The sequence below is a fragment of the Lathyrus oleraceus genome, chromosome 7, assembly GCF_024323335.1.
Source record: "Lathyrus oleraceus cultivar Zhongwan6 chromosome 7, CAAS_Psat_ZW6_1.0, whole genome shotgun sequence".
Lineage (NCBI taxonomy): Eukaryota > Viridiplantae > Streptophyta > Magnoliopsida > Fabales > Fabaceae > Lathyrus > Lathyrus oleraceus.
This window is the reverse complement of record NC_066585.1, coordinates 168,738,410-168,745,053: the sequence shown is the minus strand read 5'-3', so window position 1 is coordinate 168,745,053 and position 6,644 is coordinate 168,738,410. Positions and strand designations below refer to the sequence as shown.

General features: G+C 39.6%; 1 non-coding gene across 1 annotated transcript; it reads right to left on the bottom strand.

Moving 5' to 3' along the window:
• Positions 1-707: 707 nt before the first annotated feature.
• On the bottom strand, positions 708-814 carry LOC127109764 (small nucleolar RNA R71). Its single transcript, XR_007797017.1, has one exon. It is a non-coding gene; the product is annotated as a small nucleolar RNA R71 (small nucleolar RNA).
• Between the last annotated feature and the right edge of the window lie 5,830 nt (positions 815-6,644).

Genomic DNA, 6,644 nt, shown 5'->3' with positions numbered 1-6,644 from the left:
CAATATCTCTCTTATACCGCCTTAGATAAACATCGTAACAATAGAAATCGATAGATTTGCGATTTGGTCTCTGTGGGATCGATATTCTTTTATATTACTCTGACGTGATTCGTGCACTTGCGAATAGAGCAACCAAGTTTTTGGCGCCGTTTCCGGGGACCAACTTCGTCAAATTTCGTACCCTGTCGTTACACCGTCTAGACTAAGGCATTATTAGTCGGTAAATGCGAAGAACCCATAGTACCGGAAATTTAGTAGATCCTTTAGCGGAACCCGAACGTTACACTCGTACACGCCTCTTACTCGTCCGAATTAAGAAAGCTATGGCCGAGAATCGCGACCGGAGACCTCTTAAGGAATTTGCCCAACCCTCTGACGAGGAACCTAGTTCTAGTATAGTAAACCCCCTCATTCCTGCCAATAATTTCGAACTAAAACCATCTTTACTGCAATTAGTGCAACAGAACCAATTCGCGAGTCTCGCTACTGAGAACTCAAATCAACATTTAAAAGTCTTTATCTAACTGGCCGACACTTTTAAATCCAACGGTGCTTCACCTGATGCGATTCGTTTAAGATTATTTCCTTTCTCCCTCAGAGATAGAGCATGTTCATGGTTGGACTCACTTCCAGCTAACTCAATAACTACCTGGGAAAACCTTAGAAGTGTATTCCTTGCTAGATATTTCCCCCCTAGTACGACTGCTATTCTTTGAAACCAAATAACTAGATTTACTCAAAACCAAGGAGAATCACTTTTTGAAGCTTGGGAGAGATTCAAAGAGCTATTAAGAGTCTGTCCACACCATGGCCTAGAACAATGGCTGATCGTTCATACCTTCTACAATGGACTCCATTATAACACAAACATGAGCATCGACGTTGTCGCTGGTGGCGCGTTGATGAACAAACCTTACCCTGAAGCTTGTGACCTAATTGAGGATATGGCCCAAAACCATTACCAATGGGGAACTGAACGAGCATCAGTAGAGAAAAAGGAGACCCAAGGTGGAATACATGAGATAAGCTCTATGGACATGATGCAGGTGAAAATGGACGCTTTAGCCCTTAAGGTCGAACATATTTATACAAGCACTAACACCGCAGCGGTAGTCCACACAGAATGTGAACTTTGTGGATCTAAAGGACACAAATCGGCGGAATGTAACCTTTTGAAGGACCTGAATACCGACCAAGTGAATTACGCCCAAAGTAACCCATTTTCAAACACTTATAACCCTGGATGGAAGAATCACCCGAATTTTTCCTATAAATACCAGAACCCTATCCAAAATTATGCACCTCAGAGACCACAAGGTTATCAAACCCAAAAACCAAATCAACCTATGCAAGCTGTGCCCCAAAAGTCTAACCTTGAGAAGATCATGGAGAACTTTATATCAGGCCAGACTCATCAAAATAAAGAATTCCTAAACCAGAACATTCACGTAAACGAACTGATAACGCAATTAGGGACCAAGGTTGACCAGATAATCACTCACAACAAGATGCTTGAAACCCAGATCTCATAGGTAGCACAAAACCAAGCCCCACAAACTACACCTGGAGGATAATTCTCTAGACAACCTCAACTCAACCCTCGAGGGCAATCTAACGCTATCTCATTACAAAGTGGGACCGCTTACGAAGGGCCTCATAACCCAACAATGAGCGAGTCCAAAGTTTCTAAAGAAAATATACCTACAGACCAAGAAGGAGAAGCCAAGGATAAAACTTACAAACCACCACCCCCGTACAAAACACCAATCCCATATCCGCAAAGACTTACACAAACCAAAATTAATAACCAATACCAAAAGTTTATAAAAGTAATAGAGAAGCTTCATGTAAAGATTCCTTTCACCGAAGCCATCACCTAAATTCCATCTTACACCAAATTTCTTAAAGACATCTTAACCAACAAGCGTAGGCTTGACGATTCCAAACCCTTGGAATGCAACTTTATTTCTGAGAATAAACTTGCTAAGAAGGAGAAAGACCCTGGGAGTTTTTTTCTATACCTTGCTTTTTATGGAGTCATGTGATCGACAAAGCTTTCCTAGACTTAGGCGCTGGTGTGAGTTTAATGCCCATAGCTGTGTGTAAAAGGTTAAACTTAGGAGAATTACAACCAACTAAGATGTCCCTCCAATTAGCCGATAGATCTGTTAAGTATTCTGTAGGCATATTAGAAGACATCCTCGTTAGGACCGGACAACTTTATATCCCGACAGACTTTATGGTCATGGATATCAAGGAAGACGACGATATCTCTATCCTTTTAGGTCAACCATTTTTATCAACAGTCGGAGCTATAATAGATGTTAAAAGAGGAAAATTAACTTTCGAAGTAGGAGATGAGAAGATAGAGTTTATTCTTTCAAAGTTCCTGATGGCCCCAATCATAGGAGACACATGTTACGCGATTGATATCATAGATGAATGCATAAGGGAATTTGATCAAGAAGAACTATGATCAAACCATTTTCAAACCCAAATGAAAAGGATGGCGAGCTAGAGGAAACAGAACCTCACACTAACGAATGTTTGGACCTTACTCCAGACCTTTCACCAAACTCTCAAAAACCAGCTCAAGAACTTAAGGAATTGCCCAAGAACCTAAGATATGAGTTTTTGGATAAAGAAATGAACCACCCAATAATAGTTAGTGCCACCTTAAACCAAGACGAGACAAACCGACTCTTGAATGTTTTAAGTAGATACCCCTCTGCCTTAGGATATAACATCTCTGATTTAAAAGGTATAAGCTCATCCGTGTGTATGCACATGATCTCGCTAGAGGAGGATTCAAAATCTTCCAAAGAGCATCAGAGAAGGATCAACCCTGTAATGAGTGAGGTGGTAAAGAAGGAAGTCCTTAAATTGCTAGAAGCCGGTATAATCTATTAAATCTATGATAGTAAATGGGTAAGTTCTGTACATGTGGTACCCAAAAAGGGAGGCATCATAGTTGTGCAGAATGAGAAGAGCGAGCATGTAGCTAAACGTATAGAAGGCGGATGGCGTATGTGCATAGACTATAGGAAACTCAATAAGGCAACTAGGAAAGACCATTTCCTCCTTCCATTCATAGATCAAATGCTTGAGCGTCTTGCCAGACACTCTTACTTTTGTTATCTGGATGGATATTCTGGATTTTTCCAAATACCCATACACCCCGAGGATCAAGAGAAAACAACTTTCACCTGTCCTTACGGAATGTTTGCTTACAGACGAATTCCGTTTGGACTCTGTAATGCGCCAGCTACTTTCCAACGTTGTATGATGTCAATCTTCGCATATTATCTCGACGGAATTATGGAAGTATTTGTGGACGATTTCTCGGTATGTGGGTTCGACTTTGAGAATTGCCTCATTAATCTTGAGAAAATCCTAGAGAGATGCGTAGAAGTTAACCTTGTGTTAAACTGGGAGAAATGTCACTTTATGGTTAAAGAAGGCATAGTGTTAGGACATATAATATCTGAAAGAGGCATTGAGGTCGACAAAGCAAAGATAGAAGTTATAGAAAACCTTAACCCTCCTAAAAAAGTTAGAGAAGTCCGTAGTTTTCTTGGACACGTCGGTTTCTACCGACGCTTCATCAAAGATTTCTCTAAAATAACAAAACCCCTGACCGACCTTCTGATGAAAGAAGTTGAATTCATTTTCAATGAAAAATGTATCGAAGCCTTTAATCATTTAAAACAAGTGCTAATTTCAGCACCCATTTTACAAACTCCGGATTTGACTCAACCCTTTAAAATAATGTGTGATGCTAGCGATTTCGCTATAGGAGTTGTTTTAGGATAAAGAAAAGATAAGAAAATACATGTAATATATTACGCTAGTAGAACCCTAGATGTCGCTCAACTAAATTATACAACAATAGAGAAGGAACTCCTAGCTGTAGTTTTTGCAATAGAGAAATTTAGGTCTTATCTTATCGGATCTAAGATTATAGTCTATACAGACCATGCAACTATCCGTTACCTTCTAAGCAAAAAGGATGCGAAACCTAGGTTACTCAGATGGATCCTTTTGCTACAAGAGTTCGACTTAGATATTCGAGACTAAAAAGGAACAGAAAACGTAGTTGCTGACCATCTTTCCAGAATAGAGCATTTGAAGCCAGACCGTTTACCTATAAACGATGATTTCACCTATGACAGATTGATAGCCAAGTTAGATATTGTTCCCCTTGAACCTGATAGAGACAACTTTGGGACAGTTTCAGAAATCAGTGAAGTACCATGGTACGCTCATTTTGTAAATTATCTAGCCGCTGATATCATACTGCCTGCCCTCAATTATCAACAAAAGAATAAGTTCTTTAAAGACGTAAGACATTTCTATCGGGACGAACCACTCCTTTTCAAAAGAGGAACAGATAACATCTTTCTACTTTGCGTCCCAGAAGAAGAAGTTAGAAATATCATAGAGAATTGTCACTCTTCACCTTATGGTGGACATTCAAGCACATCCAAGACATACGCTAAGATCCTTTAAGCTGGTCTTTATTGGCCAACACTATGGCGTGATGTTCATACTTATATTGTCCAATGTGACCGATGCCAGCGCGTTGGAAACATCTTAAGACGCGACGAAATGCCTTTGAAGAACATCCAAGAAGTGGAATTATTTGATGTTTGGGGTATTGATTTCATGGGACCTTTTCCATCTTTGATGGGAAACAAGTATATTTTGGTAGCCGTCGACTATGTGTCCAAATGGATAAAAGCTATAGCCGCACCCACCAACGACATAAGAGTAGTCATCAAGATGTTTAAAAACAATATTTTCCCCAGATTTGGAGTGCCACGACTTGTCATAAGTGATGGTGGATCATATTTTATATCCAGGATATTCGATAAACTCTTAAGAAAGTATGGAGTAAAACACAGAGTAGAAACACCATATCATCCCCAGACTAATGGTCAAGTAGAAGTATCAAATAGAGAGATTAAGCAAATCTTGGAAAAAACTGTTTCAATATCCAGAAAAGATTGGTCTGAAAAGCTAACAGAAGCATTGTGGGCTTACATAATTGCTTACAAAACCCCTATTGGAACTACACCATACCAGTTAGTCTATGGAAAATCATGCCACTTACCTTTTGAACTTAAGCACAAAGCATATTGGGCCATCAAAACCCTGAATTTGGATTACCTAGCATCTGGCGAGAAGCGAATCCTCGATATCCACAAATTGGAGGAACTCCGCCAGAACGCTTATAAGAATGCCATTATATTAAAGAAAGAACCAAAGCATGGCATGACAAAAGGATTGTGAAAAAGGACTTTAATATAGGCGACTTTGTTCTCCTTTTCAATTCCAGATTACGACTTTTTCCAGGTAAGTTGCGTTCGAGATGGACAGGCCCCTTTAAGGTTTCCCAAATCCTAAAATCTGGAGCAGTTGAAATCCAGAATAATTCCTGTAATCCGTTTATGGTAAATGGACAAAGACTGAAGCAATATCAAGGAGGTGACATCCCCACAGAATGCCCTAGCCATACTCTGATCGACCCTCCGGTTCCTACATCTAATATATAAAGTTTGAAACGTCAAGCTAACGACGTTAAACAAGCGCTGCATGGGAGGCAACCCATGATTTCTTTTCCTTTGCTTTACTTTTACTATTTCAATTTATATTTTCATTTGTTATATATATATATATATATATATATATATATATATATATATATATATATATATATATATATATATATATATATATATATATATATATATATATATATATGTTTAGACTAACATTTACAATATTTGCGATTTCAGGTGTCCTCTGTTTTTAATCTAACTTTTCAGGATGGAGAATTTCGACACTATGCCAGTGATCTTTCGTGACCCAGTACAGGAGCAACTCTACTCAATGCTTTCCCAACGTCCAATGATGCCCACCAGATATCCTGATTCAAGTTGCATGGAAGCATTAGGCATTGAGCCTAATGCCAGGCATTGAGCCTAATGTCAGACATTTGTGCAATCAGTTGCAATGGGATGAGTATATTAAAGCGATGCACGTGACTTACAGGAACCTCACTTTGGAGTTCTTGAGCTCGCTGAACTACGAGCCCTATGTTGGTCACGCTAATGATGGTGGCTACATTAATTTCAGGTTGTTTGGGACAGAGTACACTTTCAACCACAAGCGTTTCGGTGACTTGCTTGGATTTCATACTACTTATGATCCCACATCTGAGCTCCTAATGAGTTATTTCATGAGTAGAGGCGTTGAGAAGTTCTGGAGTGACATTACATGTGGAGGTAGCCCTGACCCTTCCACCCAAATCTCCAACAAGATCCATAATCCTGCTTTCAGATATTTTCAAATGATTATCGCCCACACCTTCCCGGGGAAGAGTGACACTGATACACATGTAAGTGCTGAAGAGATTTTTTTCATGTATTGTACCACTCAGTCACGCCCAGTAGATTGTGGAGCTTTTCTGATTGAGAGTCTCTATCTTAATGCTCGCTCTACTGTGAGCCCTATACATGTTGGAAGCACGGTGACTCATATAGCCTCCGCCCTAGGACTTGATAGAAGGCTTTTTCACCTAACATCTTATTGCAGCTATACTTTGATGGATATTGACTTCTGTCTGATCGTGGCCTCGTGAG